The sequence below is a fragment of the Phocoena sinus genome, chromosome 4 (genome assembly GCF_008692025.1).
Source record: "Phocoena sinus isolate mPhoSin1 chromosome 4, mPhoSin1.pri, whole genome shotgun sequence".
NCBI classification, from domain to species: Eukaryota; Metazoa; Chordata; class Mammalia; order Artiodactyla; family Phocoenidae; genus Phocoena; species Phocoena sinus.
This window is the reverse complement of record NC_045766.1, coordinates 129,040,948-129,063,179: the sequence shown is the minus strand read 5'-3', so window position 1 is coordinate 129,063,179 and position 22,232 is coordinate 129,040,948. Positions and strand designations below refer to the sequence as shown.

The 22,232-nt window shown below is 35.6% G+C and overlaps 1 non-coding gene across 1 annotated transcript; it reads right to left on the bottom strand.

Annotated features, from left to right (window-relative positions):
* Nucleotides 1-5,025: 5,025 nt before the first annotated feature.
* LOC116753710 lies at nucleotides 5,026-5,153 on the bottom strand. Its single transcript, XR_004349812.1, has one exon. It is a non-coding gene; the product is annotated as a small nucleolar RNA SNORA31 (small nucleolar RNA).
* Nucleotides 5,154-22,232: the final 17,079 nt, after the last annotated feature.

The window sequence follows — 22,232 nt, the reverse complement described above, 5'->3', positions numbered from 1 at the left end:
TAAAAATGTATATACAAAAAGACAAAACATGCTAGATTTCTCCCATAGGCTGTCATTTGCCGACCCTCATTCTAGACAGAAGACACAGTATATATATATATATATATATATATATATATATATATATATATATGCTTTTCAAATTCTTTTTCCTTATAGGTTATTACAAAATATTGAGTATAGTTCCCTGTGCTATGCAGTAGGTCCTTGTTGTTTATCTATTTTATATATAGTAGTGTATATATGTTAATTCCAAACTCCTAATTTATCCCTGCTCCCCCCACTTTTGTAACTCTGTTTGTTTCTTAAAAGATACAAAAGAACTTCTTTACAAAACAGAAATAGACTCACAGCCATTGTCAGATTTAACTTGTACTCTGAGTAAAATAATTTATATCATAAGAAAGATAGGGTCTAACTTTCATTTAAAAATGATAGTCTCGGTTCTTTTGCTGAGAAATGATGTGAGGGGAAGTGAAACCAGAGTAGCCCATTAGGACGGTATTACAATAATGCAGGTAAAATGTGATGATGGCTTGGAACAGATGGTGTTGGTGAGGGGATTAGATGTGCCCTGTGAGAGAAAAGCGTAAATCAAGGATGAGCATTCAGTTTTCCACAACAGCATGTGGGAGAAAGTGTTTGCCATTAACTGAGAGGAAGACTTCAAGCTTCACCTGGAGGGAGGGAGACATGAGGAAGACCGAATGTGAACACGAGATGTTTTTTAGACATATTTAGAGTACATATCTGGAGTAGATATTTCGTCTTGGAAATATAACTTGGGAAGCCACCAGCAGATAGATGATATAAGACTGGATGATTTCAGTAGGACAGTGAGTATTTTAAAGAGGAGGTATCAAGGGACTGAGTTCTAGACATCCCAGAATTCAGAGGCCAGAGAGCTAAAGAAGATCAAACAAAGAAATCTGAGCAGAATCTATGGAGAGTAGGAGAAGAATCAAGAAAATTGCATCCTAGGAATCAACTGTAAAACATGTTTCAAGAAAGAAACAGTGTTAATTAATTCAGACACTGCTATGAGATCAAGTAAGATGGGGACCATGGACTGGCCTGAAGTTAGCAGCTCAGGGTCAATGGTGGTCTTGGTAGGGGATCTTCTGGTAAAGCCATGGAGTTGAGAGCATTTTAGGACCAGGTCAAGGAGAGAATTGTGAGCAGAATACAGTTTGAGGAGCTTTAAGGTAAAGAAAAGAAGATTAATGGGGGAGAAAAGGGAAGGGGATCTTGGATCAAGACAATTTTTTTTTTTTTTTTTTGCTGTGAGCTTATACAGCTGTATATTTATAGAAATTCTTTTTTAAAAAAGGTAAAAGTTTGTGATGCATGAGAAAATGAGGGCAGATGCTAGAATAATATAAGTGGAATCTAGTGAAGAGAGGTTTTCTTTGGATAGAAGCATAGAAAAAAATAGTTCACAGTGGCAAGAAGGAAAGCCAAGTTTTTGGACAGATACAGGTAGAGTGATGGTTTTCATGGTGGAAATTTGTACAGTTCCCGTCTGATCTTTACTATTTTCTTTGTAACATAGGAACCAAGTCATTTGATGAGATAGATACTGGTAGGTAGGGAGAAGAGGTAGGAAAAAGATTGAAAATCATCTAGGGAAATAAAAAATCAAGACAGAAGGTAACTGTAGTATTAGTGGGGATAGATAACAGCCTGCTTGAAATTCTTGTTTAGCAATTAATAGTGAAGTCACGTGGCATGGTTTTGGGTTTTACTTGTGGGTGACAAGTATGAAAGTAGGCACAGAGCTAGATTTAACCAGGGTGAGGATTTTGCCAGATGTATATGACAAAGGGAGAGCAAGGCAAGGGAATTAAGATTCAATGTTAGGAAATAAGTGTAACTTGATGAAGACAAAGGCCATGTTTATTTTGCTCACTGCCATGTATCAAGCACCTAGACGAGTGCCAAGTATGTGTAAACATAATGTTTGTTGAATGAATGAATGAAATCTAATGCCTAGAAATATCATTTGGGGGACACAGGAAAGCAGGAGGGCATTTCAAGTGAAAGAGTGAATAATGGTAGGATTCATGGATTGTGAGTATCAGCGACTTAAAGGAGATATTTAAATGTGGATGAGCTACTTATCATTCTTGAAGGCTTTTGTCCTCAAAAGTAAAATTGCATTATATAATTACATGGAATCACTTCAATAACTTATGAAAAATGTTTAGCACAGTGCCTCATACATAATAAGCACTCACTACACATTCTCTGTTATTGTTTTATAAAGGGGAATATGCATTATTTTTACTTTAATTCCTTGGCTTAAATAAAAAATGCTTGTTGGCATCATATACACCTGGATATTTCTATATATTATTACCAAAATCATACTTTTATGGCTAAAACAAAAGGTATCTTATTGAATTGAGAGGAAATATTAAATACACTATTCAGGGACTTCCAGAAAAATCAGAGTTCTTTTATTACTTAAAGTCAAATTTGCATAAAACCATCCTCTAAAATATTAGCATCCTATAGCATGTACAACCTTCCTAAAAGTTTCTCTTCTAGGTTATATATTTTATCAACCTGTGTCTACAAATACTGTGAACTAGAGCCAACCATAGTGGTTGACAACATCAGCTTTAGTAGAATGGATTAGATTCCATGTAATTAATACAGATCTCTCTGAAAGATGTGCAGACTGATTAGGGTTGAACAAATATATAAGGAAGCTGTGTTCTTCAGCTTCTCCTGCTCACTTGCCATTTCCCCATCATTCACTTTTAATTAAAAGATTAGTGGATAGTTTTTGGGGAAAAAAAAAAAAACAAGGGAAGAAGTTCCTGTCTCCTTCTATGGTTTCAGGTTGTGGAGTTATTAAAAGCAAGAACTTCTTGCCAGAAGGACTTGGATAAAATACAGATCTCATCTTTTCATACATGTGGCTTTTTTCTTGACCCCTGTATTGAAGATATAAATCGGTTAGAAACACGATGAGAATTACTCTATGCAATTAGGGTTTTAAGGTAGGTTGTGTGTGTGTGTGTGTGTGTGTGTGTGTGTGTGTGTGTGTGTGTGTGTTTTCCTGTTAGGTTTATATTTTGAATCTCTGCATTAAAGTAGGTCAGTCTTGCTCACTCCACTTTCCAGCCATCTCTAGGAATATTCAGCAGTCTCTTGATTTTCTTTATTCAGGTTAACTAACTACTAAACTCAAAAATACTTAGGTTCTAAGGACAGGAATGTATGAAAATTTTACAATGACTTGGAAAGAGCATTGAATTAGACATGAGACTCGGGTCTTTATTGTGTTTCAGCAGAAACATGTTGGGAATTTGTTTCCTTATGCTTTAAGTGAGAAGTTAATATTGAAAGTCTCCAATGGTCCTTCTAAAGTGAATATTCTACAAGGGTTACATGAATGTGGATTGATTACTGGAATTGATCTAAGAATGTATGCAGGTGTATCACAGGTCTCAAAGAGAGTGGAAAAGAAACGCTAAGGCTAGGTGTGTCATGTCTGTGTGTGTGTGTTTCTGGGTGTGTCTTTATATTTGGGAAGGGGACAGAGGGAAAGTCTAAAGTCAACTCTGGGGCATTAACTATGTTCTCGGCAAGAGGTAAATCCTAGATGATTTAAGACTCATCTTTGTCAGAATGCAGCTTGGGGAAACTGAAGAAGTACTTTCCTCCCTCATGAATAAGCTGAAGCAATTCCATTAGTGGTCCCTACTCTTGCCTCAACCTCACTTCACATCCGCGGAGCCTTGAAGACAAAGGCAAGATGTAGGCATGTCTCAGCTATACCTCAAGAGATATTCAGCTCAAGTCACACAAAAAGGAAATAATTTAGTGAAAACTAAGTAAATTTCCAATTCTTTTTCATTTTGCGTGATAAGCCTGCATCTGTTTTGAGAAGCCCTAAATTAAAGAAGCCATTTCAAGAATTCTAAGAAAAAACATCTATATTATTATTTTACAAGCATTCATGTAAAAATATTTGTTTGTGTTATGTTTGATAATTCATATCTTAAAGAAGACAAAATGATAATGACTTATTAGGATATATTTGAACACTAAGTATATCTTAGGGTCACCACTTTTATTCTAATGCTAAATACTGGAATAAAGAGATGAAAATATATAGTAGCTTAATGAAGAAAAAGGTATCTCTTGCTCATGTAATAATGCCAAGGGCAAAGAGAACAGTGTTAGAAGGGCTGGACAACCTTCCTCCACACAGGGTTCCAGGCTGACTGAGACTCTGCCAACTTCAACAGACAGCTTCCTAAGTCATCCTGGTTGTCATCTTGGACCCTGCAAGTGAGGAGAAAAAGCATGGAGGAGTATTAGTGGGAGGTTTTATGGGCCAGGATCAGAAGTGATTAATATCATTTTTGCTTGACATTCCACTAGCTAGTAATTAACCCTGTGGATACCCCTAACTGCAAAGAAGTCTAAGAAATATGATTTAGTTATGTGCCCAGGAGTAAGAATGTGGATTTGGGTGAATTATTAACAACCTCTGCCATGAGTGTTATACATGATAAGTCTGATTATCACAAGGAAGACCAATCTCAATGATTTATTAGGACAATTTTGATTACTAACAATATTTTAAGGTCACGGATATTCAATATTCCAAGCAGGCCAGTGATCTGGAATAATTATTGTTAAAAACAAAATATAGTAGATCATGTAAGTAACGTAGTACAGTGGAATTTTTGTTGTAAATACTGATTAATTGCTATGGTTTATCATTATTATAGTTGCCATAATAATACTAATGAGGTTTAAACTTAATTCAGGCTCTTTTCAAACTGGAATACAATACAACAGGAAAAGGAGACAATAGCTAATATATCTGCACTGACAGGTAAGAACAAATCTTAAACTCATACTTGCATGGTACCTGATATTTTTTTATTTCCGTAATACAACCTGATGATGGAAAAAGACATACTAGTAAAATTTTTTTTTTTTTTTTTTTTTGACCCCATTAACACCTTTCCAATATGAAAATACTTAACGTTTCTAGGCTGCAAATGTATTCCCCTATTCAATCTGGGCTGCCACAAAGACAGACAGAAAGCGCAGGGATTTTTCTTTTGCATCCTAGTGCAAACCAAAAGAACAACAGCGGATTGTTCAAGGTCTATCAGTGGATGCGGTAGTAAAATTTTATATGCATTTTTGGAATGTTAATAAATATTAACATTGTTAATTTATTAGCTCTTTTGATTTTATATCATCTTGGTTTCTTCTGATATGACTTGTCATTTCAAAAGATGATGAAAATAATTTATCAGTAAATAAAATTTATCATAATGCTAGCATTCAATGAAAATTTTATTTACCTTATATTAGTATTATTAAATTAGGCACCAAATATCTATTTCTAATATATGGGAGAAAATAATATTTGCATAAAGATAATGGGCACTGCTTAAAAGAATTATAGCATCAACAAGGAAAGGATTGTGTAAAAGTTAAATTGCCATTTAAAATATGTAAAGCAGATTTATAACATTCCTTATTTGCCATTTAAGTAGTGAAGGCACTAGAGTTGCCTTCGCTAATTAAATTTTACCGAGACATTAATTTGAATGAGAAACCATGATACTCTTGTAAGAAGTTAAAGGAAATAGCTCAATATGTATTGCATAGGAACTGCCAACCTTCTACATCTTGACTTGATTTTGCAGTACTCTGTTATGTCTTGTCTATATCTTATGGAGAAAATTATATGCGCTCTGAATTTGAAATTTAATAAAGTTCTCTGGATTGCTCCTGAGTGGCCAAAGCCTACTTTATTATAGGTTTTGATATTCTGGGTAATTTTATAAATTGTGATATATTTAATCTTTAATAGAAGTTGAAATGATAGGAAAAATTGTGGCAGTGAAGATATATTCCTAAGTTTTCTTTGTTTGTTTGTTTGCAGCAATGAAGATATATATTCCTAAGTTGTTTTTCTGTTTTGTTTTGGTTTTTGTGTGTGTGTTTTCTGTAAGGGGATAGCTAGTGCAGAAAGATATAACTAGAAAACAATGTATGTGGGAGGGTGTTTATGACTGAATGTATTATATAACATCCATGGTGTCAAATTTTACTATCATTAAGCAGATACAAATGAAAGGCAAATATATCCGGGGAAGAGAACCAATTTCTACCTGTATAAAATATTTATGATAGCATTATTTTATAGTTGAAAACATCTTCCAAATAAATTTTAAACATCAGGTGAAGCCAAGATTTTCTACAAGTCACCTTTACAAGAAATCATTGACTGACTTCACTGAACCTTGAATACTTCAAACCAAACTGAAGTCCTGGCCACCATATTTCCTACCACCTTGTTTCTTGTCTCTTGATTGCTGAATTATTTCACTCAGATCTCCAGGCTTAGTTAGCGACCATCTTCTGGGACATTTATTTTTTTCAGAAGTCATACAAAGCAATAATTAACTGAACCCTGGTAAATGTATATTTGACCTTACTCTTCAGTCCTAGTAATCTGGCTTCTGCCTTGCTCGAAGCAATTTAACATCTATGGCTTATTTTTAAATTGAATGCCTACTTCCACCTGTTTCCCCTGTGCCTGAATTCCTGACTTGGTGTTTTGACTCCTGTCCTCCAGCTGTGGAATTGGCTAGAACTCTGCTCCCTGGACTCAGGACTTCATTTTTTTCCCTTGTTTGGATTGTGACCAGTGTCATTTTCTCTATTCCTCTAATTTCCTGCATACCTATTGGAAAAATACTTGTTCTTCCTGGACTTCCTGGATGTTACTATTTTGAGGGACCTTTATTATCGCCATTGCATTTTTGAATCAACATTTATTCCTAGCATGGAAAGCAGGGTATTATCACTTTTCTACCTAACATCAAATCTTGAGGTGTCCCTGAAATGAGTCAATATGTGACAAAAAAGCAAACATGGAAAAATTTAACCTCCTTATTTAGCCTCCTTATTACTGATTTTATCATCATTTTTCCCAAGGGACAGAGGATTCTGGGAAAGAGTATTTATTCCTAGGAGACTAAACCTTAATGTATTTCTATGTAATGGATTTCTCACATATTTTAAGAAAGCCAGATAAATTTAAGAAAGCCGGAAAGTTGATGGGACTTTGTCTTGAGGTTCTAGGTAGAAGTTGTATGAAAGGCTGAAAAATAAGAAGAGTCATTGAATTAAAGTTATTACTGTCTGTTGGAAATTTACAGTAAGAGAAAATATGCTAGATTGCTGTTAGGGTTTTTTTGGTTCAGTTTGTTTTCCTTCAAATCATTCATTGTACACATTATCCTGTCTTCCTCTAACAAGTCTTCAGTAATGTCATTGGATATAAAACCACTTCCTCATCTGGTACAGTAAAATAAACCCACCATTGGGCACTGTGGACACCCCTGCCTACCACTGTCACCTGTAGGCCTTAGATTGAGCTGAGGGACCACAGTTTGGTAAAAGAAAGCCTTGTTATTAATGACTGGGGACAGCTGACCTAGGTGATCTTTCTCCTTCATGGTATTGGAAGCATCTGAGCATAATGGCAATAAAGATTCATATTCTGTCCCAAATCCAAATCCAGTGTCACTTTTGCTTTTTGTTGTTGTTGCTGCTTCAAGAGAATAGATATGTAGCTTCTTTAATTCTCTAGTCATTGTCCCAGATCACTACCAAGACACAGAGTCAGATAATCAGGGTTTCAAATTCATTACCTACTAGATATCATTTCCTCCTATTCAACACATGAAAAATTCTGGAGGAGAGAATAAGAATGAAGTAAGACACAATAATCAGTAGTAGTGATGCTTCATTTATCATGTCCATCGGACTAGGGTACCAGAGTTGCCAGGACTGATTTCCTACAGATACTATCAGAGAACTAATGTTAGAATTTGTTAAAAGATAGATATTTTCTGGAGACTTCTCTGAGGCCCTATCTCTATTCTATCACTCTTAAGAGCAGTTAGGTAGTTCTAATTGTTTTACAAATTGAAAAATTAAGCCAGAAATATTATCTGGAAACTTCCCACACCCTTTCTCAGATTTCAGTCTCCTTGATATTAGTTAAGTCTATCATAGCTTTTACTTAGTCAGTTAAGCTATCAAGGTCCCCATACAATAATAAAATGTCTCCAAAAACAGTTTGTTTTTTGTAAAATATAAATAAATAAATACATAAACAGAACAAGAATAAAGTTGTGTAAGGGAGACTCAATCATGTTGTCAACTGACTGAAGGATGAGCACTATAATGTTTTCTTAGGTATCATAAATGGGGAAAGAGAGCATTAGTGGCATTATGGTATCATCTAAGAAACTAGAGACCAGGTACTGATTGGAATTTTTCTCACACTTTATTGTACTCTGATCTCTTACCTAGAATGAGTTCAAAGGCACACATTTACTGATGTGGAAATTTGCCTCTGAAATTCAGATTTATGGTTCACTCAGAATAAATTATAATGTTGCCTTCCAAATTTCACAAAACAGAACCCATCAGCATATTCTTGAGTTACTGATCCATAGGCCCCTGGATTATTATTTTTTTTCAACATCTTTATTGGAGTATAACTGCTTTACAATGGTGTGTTAGTTTCTGTTGTATAACAAGATGAATCAGCTATACATATACATACATCCCCATATCTCCTCCCTCTCACGTCTCCCTCCCACCCTCCCTACCTCACCCCTCTAAGTGCTCACAAAGGTGATCTCCCTGTGCTATGTAGTTGCTTCCCACTAGCTATCTGTTTTACATTTGGTAGTGTATATATATCCAGGCTACTCTCTCACTTCGTCCCAGCTTACCCTTCCCCCACCCTGTGTCCTCAAGTCCATTCTTTGGTTTGTTTGTTTGTTTGTTTGTTTTTTTGTGGTACGCGGGCCTCTCATTGTTGTGGCCTCTCCCGTTGCAGAGCACAGGCTCTGGACGCTCAGGCTCAGCGGCCATGACTCATGGGCCTAGCCGCTCCATGGCATGTGGGATCTTCCCGGACCCGGGCACGAACCCGTGTCCCCTGCATCAGTAGGCAGACTCTCAACCACTGCGCCATGAGGGAAGCCCTCAAGTCCATTCTTTTTTTTTTTTTTTTGCGGTACACGGGCCTCTCACTGTTGTGGCCTCTCCCGTTGCAAAGCACAGGCTCCGAACGCGCAGGCCCAGTGACCATGGCTCAGGGGCCCAGCCGCTCCGCGGCATGTGGGATCTTCCCGGACCGGGGCACGAACCCGCGTCCCCTGCGTCGGCAGGCGGACTCCCAACCACTGCGCCACCAGGGAAGCCCTCAAGTCCATTCTTTATGTCTGCGTCTTTATTCCAGTCTTGTCCCTAGGTTCTTCAGAAACCTTTTTTTTTTAATTTTTTTAAATTTTAATTGTTTTTTTAAGATTCCATATACATGTGTTAGCATACAGTATTTGTTTTTCTCTTTCTGACTTACTTCACTCTGCATGACAGTCTCTAGGTCTATCCACCTCACTATAAATAACTCAATTTCATTTCTTTTTATGGCTGAGTAATATTCATTGTATATATGTGCCACATCTTTATCCATTCATCTGTCGATGGACAATTAGGTTGCTTCCATATCCTGGCTCTTGTAAACAGAGCTGCAATGAACATTCTGGTACATGACTCTTTTTGAATTATGGTTTTCTCAGGGTATATGCCAGTAGTGGGATTGCTGGGTCATATGGTAGTTCTAGTTTTAGTGTTTTAAGGAACTCCCATACTGTTCTTCATAGTGGTTGTATCAATTTACATTCCCACCAACAGTGCAAGAAGGTTCCATTTTCTCCAAACCCTCTCCAACATTTATTGTTTGTAGATTTTTTGATGATAGGCCCCTGGACTTCTTGATTGTGAAGTTGTATTATGATAGGAACAATGCTCCCTCTTTCCAAAATTAGCATAGTTCTATGTGCTTTCATGTTCTCTTCAGTCCTGTTTTATTGGAGTCCCTTTCCATGTTAAAGTAGCTCAAGGATATATTGCCTTAATAATAAGCTTTGTGATTTGCAAAATGGTTTTCCCTTACCTATTACCAGTTATGATGGTTAAGTTAGGCTACAGTACCAAAATATTTGGTCAAACATTATTTTAGATGTTTCTTGAAGGTATTTTTAGATAAGATTAACATAATAAGTCAACTTTGAGTGAATCAGATTACCCTTCATGATGTCAGTAGACCCCATCCAATCAGCTGAAGGCCTTAATAGAAAAAGACAGGCCTCCTTCAAAGAAGAGAGGACTCTGCCAGCAGACTGCTTTCAAACTCAAACTGCAGCACCACTTCTTCCCTGGTTTGAGCCTGCAGTCTAGCCTGCAGATTTTGGACTTGCCAGCATCCACAATTTTGTGAGCCAATTCCTTAAAATAAATCTCTTTGTCTTCTTTCCATCTCTCTCTCATATATATATATATATATATATATATATATATATATATATATATATAATTGCTTTTGTTTCTCTGGAGAACCCTGATTAATAAAATATACCAGGAAAGAGGTTTAGCTGTTTTACAAATATAAATGGTTCTAAATGGCTCTTCTAGCCACAATTATCACTACTCAATGGGCACAATGTCTCCATCTCTCATAAGTGCACTAAATTTTCATATTTTCTTGGCAAGAACAATGGTATTCTAATTCCTTTGCACTCATTATCAGCTTAGTGCATATCAACCTGTCATAACCTTTTGACTCAAGAGGTTGTTCAGGAGGATTGGCTTAATTATCCCAATTGGCTAGAAAAAGTTGGATCTACAAAGCAGAAGGAAGAGGACCTCTTGTGAGTTTGGTACCCAGGTAACAGACTGAGGATAAGAAGGAAACAAGACAGATTTCCTACTGTGTTCAAGTGAGCATCATTGGGGAAATAACCAAAAAAGAAAAAAAAAAGCAGATAAAAACCTGACCAAAATATCAGGAGAAAATGGAAGTGTTGGATAGGTTTAATGTAATAAACCATAGTCTAGAACAATGTTGAGAAGGTGATAAACAGAGAATCAACCAGAGAACTATTTCCATAAAAGACAATTGCAGTGTTATGAAAAGCAGTATCAATCCCAAGGCCTAGACATGAATTCCGATTCAATAAACTTAGGCAATTAGTCAAGTTAGTTACTTCCTCAGTTTCAGTTTTCTCCATTTGTTTCATACTAATATTAAGGTCTCAAGATTTTAGTAAATTTGACACATAAAATATTCATTAGTTCCCAAATCTGACTGTGCAACAGGACTTAAAAAAGACTGCAGAGTTCTTGAAAAGTTCTTAGTCTCATGGACTCTACCCCAGATATACTGAATTATAATTTCTGAGGTGTGAAACTCCAAGCCTATTCCTGGAAAAATGACTTCAGGTGACAGTGATGCAGTTGGCAAATTGCTCTGCCTTTGGGATTCATTGAGCTCTAGTGTCTCATCCACTACCTGGTCTAGAGAAAATGCCCACAGGAGGATGAACCTGAATGAGTAGTACAAATGAATGGGTTTTATGCCTTCCTCATAGTCTTGTTCTCATTCTCATTGGCTGGAATCCAGAGGGGGTAATTGTTCCCTCAACTGAGTCAGTACTGACCTATACAGGCCAGCACTGAAAGGTCAGTGGGTTTCTGTTGTGTGTGAAAATCTGTCCAGTACTCCACAGTTGTAGAATTCAGCTGGAAGATATGATTAGACTGAGTCAGAAGAATTTTTTAAGTCAGTTATCAAAAGTGGTAACCAATTCTCCTGGTGCTACTTCTTCCCACTCACCCATTCCCTGCAATGTGTTTCTTTAAGTCCTAGTGGCTAAACTGAACACCTACACATTACATGTAATGATACTCTAAATTAAGACAGAATTCAGAGGTGAGATTAAAGGCAGAACACATATTGCTTAATACATGGATTTTTCAGACCATGAATGGAGGACTAAAATATATTAAGTGTTTCCATATACAACCAGTTTTATTTTTCATATTATGCCATATATAATTTAGATTTGTATATAAAACTACTTCATTTTATTGATTGGCCCTTTAGAGAAGAATATTTCATGTGAGAAGTCACACATTTAAAAAAAAGAAAGGACAAAGGAAGATGTGTTATTATTTTTTAATAGCATAAGATAACAATGTTACCATTGAACTGAAATAGTCCTTCCTGGGCTTGGCAGTGATCACCTTCTTGCTAATATCAAGCTGTACACCATTTTTGATCATTCTTCCAATCTGGTTTTTTTATTATTGATCACTTACTCCTTCTGAAAATATATCACTGTCCTTATATAATAATTGGACTCTGCTTGTGGCTCTGCCAGCTTCTCCCCTGGGTTCTGCGCTTCTCCTCCTATGCCTCTTCCATCTGGTCTCCTTTCAGTCCACACTCCATCCATCATTGACCCAGTTACTATGATGGCATATGGTTACCTGCACTGACTCATTAGCTCTCTTGTCTAATTCTCAGATTTATCCATTGTGGTACAGTTTAACCAGTCTCCCTCTTTTATATTAGGGGAAATATTGTAAACTTACAGTTTTCCTTCAGTTTTCACATCTCCATTATTAAGTCAAATCTATATCAATTTGTTCCTGAATTGCTATAGAGTTCCTTCCCAATTTTTCTTCAATCCGGGTTACCCCAGAAACACAATCCAATTTGCCAGTTTTTCCAAATTAATTTTCAGACATCAATTACATTATCCAGTCAACATGTGCTAAATGCTCACTAGTCGCAGAATTCTGTATTTGACATTATATGACATACAAACCAAAGAGTGAAGCAAGTGACCCAACCTTTAAAGAAAATACCACTTATTGGTGGAACAATACAAATTCATTAGATAGCTAGAAAACAAAATGGAATACATAAAATTACATAATAGATAAATATTCACAGATTTCTGAGAAAGTTACAATATCAAGGAAGGGGAGGAAATGTTCTTAGAATAAATATTCAGCATATGAAGTTCAAGTAAAGCAAATGTAGAAATTGTGTGCAGTATTTTAAAAGTACTTTAATAAGTTTGTTCTGAGATAAAAGTAGGGTAGAAATAGAGGATCAAAGATTGAAACTGATGGTTGAGGCTAGACCATTGACGTATTGAACCTAGATAGATTAATACATATGTAGATAGATAAATATATAAATATATACATACAAAAAAGATGTACAAGTAGTAGATAAATGAAACAATAGACAGATGAATAGATGAGTGGATAGAATGATAGATATATAGATATAGAGAGAACATTATGCATAAAGATGCAGAAATTTAAAGGTGTCCAGGAGAGATATTCAAGGAAATTACTTTGGATAACTTTTTAACTTTTAATTATATTAGGATGGAGTGTCACCTGATGATATTTGAATGAAAGGATAGGGACTGAGGATTGGCTCAGACATTAAACTCATAGCTAAATTTCCAGGGGCTGTTTGATGTTGTTGTTGTTTTAAGTAATAGGAACAAGGTACAGGTGACTCTAGAGATATTTTTATTTGTAGGGGAGCTCTTGAGAAGTTGAGAGAGTTCTCTATAGGGAAACTGTAGTTCATGAATAGCAGGCATTTAACTGAGGACAATATCACAAAGTTGATTAACTTATTTTTCTGAATTTTAGGTTTATTTTCTTAAATAAATTACAATATGGTTATGTTCCACACTTTTAAAATCTCTCACAATACACAAAGTACAGAACATTTTTTTTATTAGATGATTGAGTGCAGTGATTGTATGACTTCTTAATCATCTATTTGAAAATAAGAGGATCCATTCCTGCTTTAGTAATAACTTCTAGATAAAAAGAAAGAGTAAACATTTTTCATTCGTTTTTTCCATTCAAACCCTGACAAAGGTTCATATGGAGCAATCCAGAGTGGATACCAACCTTCAAATGTAAGTAAGACATTTTGCATTTTTTAAGTCTTGTATAGACTGGTAAAAAGAACTTTTTATTCTTTCAACCCTTTTATTCATTAGTTGATATAAAAATATAGTCTCATTTGGGTATTTTCAGCCATGATATTTATGGCCAAAATCATTTTTTTTTTTTTTAGTGAACAAACATTCCAAATTCAGTAATGTTAAATTTCATTGCTAAAAACAAGACAACAGACCTCCCAATGGAGTCACTTGTGCTAAGGCCCACATCACCAAACCAAGACTTAATTAGAGTTTTAGCAGTCCTGCAAATGGAATCTTAGACCAAAGAGGAATCTCCTGGTCAGCACCAGTTAGGTCATCTGCCTGACAGACCCCTGCCATCTCCTAAAGGAAAGTGACCTTGCAATAACCAACCTGAGTTTTTTGGCTAATATAACTTCCTTGTTCCTGCTCCCTTCCAGCTATACAAGTCTTTCATCTTGTATAACTCCTTGGAGTTCCTTTCTATATGTTAGATTGCATTCTGCCTGATTCAAATCAATTTTTGCTCAATTAAACTTAAAAAATTTAATATCCTCAGTTAATCTCTTACCACCATCAAGCTGAAAGTTAGACTCAAACTTCCTAAGTGATATGGATTATGAAAAATATTTATGGTGATAGTTGTCTGACTAGTGAACATCTAATACTTTTTACCCAATGTGATCTTATATTGGCCTCAAAATAAATAATACATTCTTTCCCAGTCTCTCAATAGTAGCCAACATATAGGGAAAGGAAAGATTGTAGTAGGAATAATTCAAATAAAGCAATAAGTAATACTTATTGAGCCTCTGTATTGTACTTGCAATAATTTAGAGCAATGCTTAGGGCTAGGTGGCATTGTGGGGTTTTAGCCTTCGTTTAACTTTTATACTTCATTTAACTGGTATTGCTAGAAAATACTTTTATTATCTTTGCCCACTTTATAATCTCAAAAATATAAGTTCCATTTGCCCTTCTAAATAATTTTCTACTTCTCTGTCTATATCAAGTCTCCAGCAACAAAATCAGCCATGCAGTTCCTTCTAAATATCACATTAATATTGCTTATATAGAAAAATTCCTTGAAATGATTTATCCTTGCCATTAATTTTAAGAGTTTAATAGATCTAGCAAATGATTAACGTGCTAACTGTCTGACCATTTTAGGGCAATGTTTTCACATGGCTAAACAAATAGATCTTTGCAGAGCATAATAAGATATGTGTCGGCTCTCTGTTTTCTTGATTGATTTGGCTCGCTGTACAATCATTAAGCTGAAGTCTCTCTTAAACGGTAGAAAGGACTGCTGGCAGGGAGCCACTTTGGCTGGCTCTTCTATGTTGTGGTCTGTTTGGTTCATCTGCAGAGACATGGATTAAGATAGAATTATAGGAAATCCTATTGAGGTAAAGGCCTACTGGATAAGAACAGGGAGAATTAATTTAAGCCTCTCTACTCCTTCAACATAACCTTTTAAAATACCAGATTACAGTGTGTTCATTTCACTTGTAATTCTGATATAAAAGACACTAATGGAAATGACATTTGAAAAGGGACTGACTTTCATGTATAAACTATCACTGGTACGTCCTAATAGTACCTTTCCATGTAGGCCTTAAATATGATAGTATTTTCCAGGTTGTGAGCACAGATGAGAAGCTTTTAAATTCTAAACCTCTGTAGATAAGCATATATAATCTCTATCCCTTAGAGAGTAAAGAGTTCTGAAATGTTGATTTATAGATTAACCCAGCACTGTTACGGATATCACAATTTTGTTGTTGTTTTTTGAACGGGGATGGAGTCTTCAAAAGTCATTATTGTTCTTACTTGGCCTTTAAAACGTCCATTGTAATGATGCCAACTGATGCTTTAAAGAGAGAAGAGGACAGTTTAGCTGAAAGATAGCCTTGAAATAGTTAATTGAATACCTTCAGCTCATGCCCCTGAATCAACCATAGGTCAGGGGCCATCTGACCTGATAGTAATAATAATACATATGGCAGTTACTTGCTCTTCCCACAGTCCTATAATAGGGCTCCTTTTGTAGATAAGTTTACAGGACCTGAGAGAATTTAAATGACTTCTCCAAACTCATAGAGTCAGTTAGTGATTGGGCTAGGAGTTGAGTTAAAACCAACTTGAAATCAACTCTTGTTGAAGTATTTCCAATAGTGTCACTGTAGGTGTAACTTATCTTGTTCTTTGGAATTAAAAAAAGAAAAAAGAAAAAGAGGAGAAAGAAAAGAATGGAAATGAAAGAAACAACTCTTGGCATTTTGGCAGAACTATCCCTGATGCCCTGGCATAAAGGCGAGGCCTCACATTCCAAGGGCACAGATGTGTGGCCTTCAATAGAATGGTCACAGGCCAGACAGCCAGATACCCATCCAGGGAAGGCTCCGTTCTGGTGCTAGGAGAATAAAATGGGGGAGGGGAAGTAAATGACCCGTGTGCCCAATAAAACGAAAAGGCCAGAATGTTGCTTGCTCAGCTCGCTTACTATTTTAACCAAACTTTTGGACACCATAGCTAATGAAAGTATCCAAAAAAACGTTTGAATAGTTGCTGTATGAAACAACTGGAAAATGATAATGGAAAGACAAACAGAATAAATGATGCCATGGGCCTGTGTATCCTTCATGTTGCAGTGAGAATATCTCAGCAAACTGGAAACTTCCAGGGAAGATGGCAACTTCTTAGGAGCAATTGTCCTAGGGCTCTTTATCCAAGTGTTTCTATATTTTGATAAGCTTTACTATTTTAGCCTCTAATGAGGAAATGAGCAACAGAATTATAAAGTAGAAAAAGAAATTCAGCATTCGTATTCTTAAAGACTAAACATGTCCTCTTTGCTTTAGAAATAGCCTGTGTTCAATTTACTCAAAATGACTTCAGACTTGGCCAGGATGAAGCTGCCTCTTTTCCACTTAATGCTCATTCTTAAAGTAATTAAGATTTGATTTATAGATAATTGATTTGTCTTTTCTTTACTGATGTGTATGGTTGGGGGTGGTAAGGGCAGGAAGGGAAAAAGAAGAGACTGCAATTTTCAAATGTCAGCCTACTTTCCATTTATTCTTTTTATTATGAACAAAACAGGTAAATCAAAATTTGCAATCAAACCTGTTATGTGACATAAATATTCAATAATATGAAATGTTCCTCAAGTCATTAGGACAAAAATATCTTTAGTTGACATAATGTTTAAACATAGTGTGTGTGTATGATGTGTTTGTGTGTGGTGTGGTGTGTGTGTGTGTGTGTGTGTGAATTGCTATGTTTGTGATTAAAATGGACTTTATACAGATGTACTAGAATATGCTAGATTTGTCAAGAGTGTGTAAATACTGCTTTCTTGAAAATAATTATCTGCCTAACAGAAAGTGGGAAAAAAAGACATGGATGCTTGTTACTCTCTAATCCAAGTCTGGTAAGAAGACCACATGAGAAGATGCTTTGAAGACTGTAGTGAGAGGATGCTTTGGAGAACAGACTGTGGGTCTTTATGGTGACCTATGGGTGATTTGGAGACTAACCTTATGGATTCCATAGAGATTAGTGCCTGCTTTATCAGATAACATCTGAACAGAACTTTCAATTCAAACAGGGCATAGGCTATGGAATGTGTGGAAGTGGTCAGGGGTGAGCCTTCACTAATGAACCAGCTCGAGGAGAATAATGGGCAGAACCAAGCAAATCCAGGTGAGGGGCTACACTGGGAGGATGAGTTGGAAGTTGTGGCTGCTAAGGGCATTGCTTGCTTCAGAGAATTGCACGATGACAGTACTCAGTGGGGAAGTTGCCAATGAGCCTTCAAAGGCTCACACAGGGGATAAATAGCCAATATTTGAAATTGATGCCCCACAGAGCAGTGACACTGGATTACAAATGCACCAGTGAGGTAGGATGTGCTCTTTTCCTCTCAACCTGCCTCTCCTGTAGCATAATGAGTGGATAGGAAGAGAAGAGCAGAGAGAAAAATTGTAATAAACACACACACATACATGCACATGCACACAAACTCATACGTGCATGCATGCACAAATTTACACACATATTCCAGCCCTCTTGATCACTGCAAGATTTCAAGCTTAGGTCAAGAGGCCTGGGCTGGATCTCTGTGTGTGTCCTTGCGTGTGCATAGAATCTTTGAAATGGATGTGAGATTAAAGTTTAAGTTTGATGTTTAACCTTGGTTAACTTTAATTTGAGAAAAATCAGAAAACATTTCCAGCCATATAATTTACACTGTGACACACACATACCACATGCTTGTACATAAGCCATCTAGGTACTTGCTTGTGCTCTAAATATACATCAGAAGAAATATGTTTGCATTATAACACATGCATACAATAAGTTTTCATACAATAAAAATTGTTTTGGGATAATTTGTTGATATTTATGTTTCATCCTTACCTGTAAATAACTAATTTTAAAATTTAATGAGAAATTTCAGATTGTCTTGCTTTTTCTGAATTAGAAGGAAACTATTCTTGTGAGGTTTGCTGTATAATCATCAAATACTTTTTTTCCAAATCTAACGAGAAAGCTGACTTATAAATAAACTTTTGCTGCTTGGCATTTGTACTTTCATGATAAATATTACATTTAAACAGTTGTCTCATTTAGGCCATATCTGATTTTATCTTGAACTATTTCCCACTATAGTAACATAATTTTTATATTATTCAAACATAACTTTCAGTGGATTTATCCTTTGACCATAAAGGCTATTAGATTTTTAAAAAATCTATGAGGATAATTCTTTAATCATCTTTCACTAAACTGAATGAACAATTCAGATTTGAATTTTAGAGCTAGTTAGAAAATGGACATTACTACTTGGGAAAGATGAAAGAAAGTGAAAGGCTTCAAAATACACATGTGTAATCTCATAGGTGGTCCATCCGTGAATTATGAGGCATGAATAATTCCGGAATGAGGAGATAAAATGCATGTCAAGACCACCAGCTAAAGTTATGACATATTTTCCTCATTAATCAATGCGTTATTATATTCAAAACAATTATTTATTGATTATCCCTTCTTAGGGAAAAAACATTGAATAACAATTTGATTTTCACCTATAGTTGGTTAATATTACCTAGTATAAAACAGATTTGGCTAAATTCAAAATGCATCATTTGAAATTTCTTGGTTTTCCTTTATCTAACCCAATAGGTTTAGGTTACTATATTTTCACATGAATATTTTTTACAAGTTAAATGTCTTCTTTTCATATAGGGAAGCATATGTATTTAAGTCCTGAGGTAAAGATGATCCTTATTATGCCCCCTCATTCCTTAATTTTCAGTCAGTGTAGTTTGGGTCTTATCTCTACTGACAGTGTGCGGACAGTACCTCTAGAATTTCATTTTAGTCAACCTATCCCCCATCTAAGCAACAGGACAGCTTGAAGTGCTGCACTCCAAGCAGGCAGAAGTGATATCACAGTGGCACTGGCTGTGGATTGCCAGAATCACCAGTGGCAGGTGATGAGACATTTTGGGACTGACAGGTGGTGAGAGATTGTTGCTGTCCTGAAATGCAAGATGTCAAGAAGCCTTCCCAGATGTTTGCCAGATGACAGACTGGTTGCAAATATTTGTTGTGAAATGCTCATTCTCATTCACAGGCAAACATTTCAGCAATGACTTCAGCATTTACTTTAGAGATAAAAAAGAAAAACACAAGCAGATGCAGGCATACGGTCTATCTTTGTAGAAGTTTTCTTATTTTCTAGCTACATATATTTCCTTTTAATGGTTGTTTTACATGATTTGGGGAGTTTTATTTCATTATAACTAATACCTGGCCTAAAAACCCTTAGTTGGACTGCTATGAGATGGATTTTGGAGTTCCACCTTGTTGGCTTCTAAAAACAAAACTACCCTTTTTTAAGGAATGTCTAAATATCTCATGGAATAATCCCTATCTGTATTTTCCACATGCCTGTTTCTTTTCTTTCTTTTTTTTAATCTTTAGGGCAATGCTGACATCATTGCTTAAGAGTTTGTGTGTGAATGCACAAAAAGGGACTCTGAAATAGACTTGTGTTAGCAGCTCACCCTAGGAAAGAGCTGTTCAACTGCCCGTGGTCCTTTCTTACATGGTCAACTCAAGATAATTGACTGAGAAAGCAATTAGGAGTATATTTCAAGAATCTATAGAAAGTTTCCTGGTGTACCTGGAAGGTAACTGAAAGTTTCTCAGTACACAGAAATGGAAGACTAACATAGCCCAAGATAAAGTACTGAAGGACCAAAGACTTACACAGAAAGTTGAGAAGAGATTAGTACATTTAGGTGGAAGACTGCTGGAAAATTAAAATCACATCTTGGATGAAAAAATTATTTATAACTGCAACATAAGAAGTCCCATTAAATATTGTTCATTTTTTAGTTGGTATCTAGATGTAACAGTATTCAAAATTCTAAATGTAAAATCATTCTTAGACTTTGGTTTACTTGGCACATACATGTAATATGACTGCTATTTCACAGGAAGGCAGAATGGACTGCTCAGATATTTAACTCCATTCTCACTTATAGACATCTATATCAGCAGGTCCCTAATAATAACAATTCTGTCCTCTATGATTATTATAGGTAACCATTACTTATTTAATTAACTAGGATACATAATAAAGTTATGTGATAGCATTAGATGTATATTACAATACCCTGGTAGACAAACCAAAAATACAAAGAATCCATTTGAGTATTATAGGATTTTTTCCCCCAAGGCTAAGACTGAAGATCTGTGTTTCCTTTGTTGATGCAAAAGCTATATCTGACTTGAAAAATGGCAAAATCTCGTGACGTAAAGCCCACGTACGTCACTGGTTACACACTGCTTCTTTCTAACATTCAGGAGAAGCCAAATCATAATGTTTACATAGACCTGTTCATTTACTTCAAAACACCCACCAAAAGAAATGTGACAAAATTTAAACAGCCATGCTATTATTTAGATATTTTTTTCCATGAAAATCAAACTAAGTTATTTTTCCTAAAATTATTCCCCAAAGAAAGCAGAGCTTTACCTTATTGTGTTGACTTGGGAATTTTCCATGAAAGATTGTAAAGTACATGTAGAGTTTAAAAGGTATATTACAGTATATTACTATTCAAAAAATGCCTTTAAACTGTTTTAAAATTCCAGGGCTGTACCTGAATGTTCCATGCAACACACTTACTTGCCTTACATGTCCTCTATATTTCTAGGTTGGAAAAGAGGGAAAAGTGTAACAGGAAGTCTGAGAATTCCTTCATGTTATGATTCATAAATATAAAATCACAGTGATATTAGCACAAAGTGTTATTTGTTTTTATTAGGGAAAAATGGATTCAAAATGCTCTTATTGTTCACAAATAAAGGTTATTATACATTTTTTCAAATAATATTTACTGGAGGGTAACCAAGTACTGGTGGAATTTGAGTTCACTAATTATTTAAGGTCATGAGAAAATTGTGTTTGAACTGCAATCATTCTTATCTTGTTTTCCTCTTCACTAAATTTAAGAAAGTATGTGAGTGTGTATATCTGTATTTTGACTTGTTAACAATAAAGGAAATTAGAATATACAGGTTCCCACGTGACTACAAGGAAGAGATTGAAGTCATGTCATTGCCTTAATTTTCCCACAGGTAATCTAAGCAATATTTTCAAGTGCAAGTAATAAATAATACTGGAAATATAAAATGTTTTGCTCTTTCAACAAAAGAGATTAAAAAAAGTGTAGACCTATTATTATTATTATTATTATATTGTGGTTAAGTCTTTAGGCTTAACCCAACTTCCTCTTTTCTTTCCTTGCTTATTTCTTTGTTTTCCCCTTAAGGAGTACCATCCACTTTTTCCTCTTCTATTGCACTATTATCTGCTGGCTGGTCTTTCATATATGGCTCCACTCTACAATCAGACTGTGGAGTGGAAGCAGTTATCTCCATACTCCTCGCTTCTCAATTGCCTCTAAGAAAAAAAACACCTTGTCTCTTTGCATTTAAAATTTTACTGCTCAGCACCATGGGGAAACACATAAAGAAAAGAAATATTTTAAATAAAAATGTTAAAAATATTCATAGCGTATATTCTCTAGTTAAGAGCAGAATGTTAGAGTCAGATTGCTAAGGTTAGGTAAGCAGTTCCACTATTTATTACTTAGCTTTGTGACTGTGGTCAGGATACTTAACAGCTCCCTTTTCCCGTTATTTCAAAGAATATAATCATATGCCCACCTCACATCACGTTGTATAGATTAAATGAGAGCAGGCCTGTAATGTGTTTAATACAGTGTCTGGCATGTAGAAATAAGGGATTCCATACTCATTAGCTATTCCACT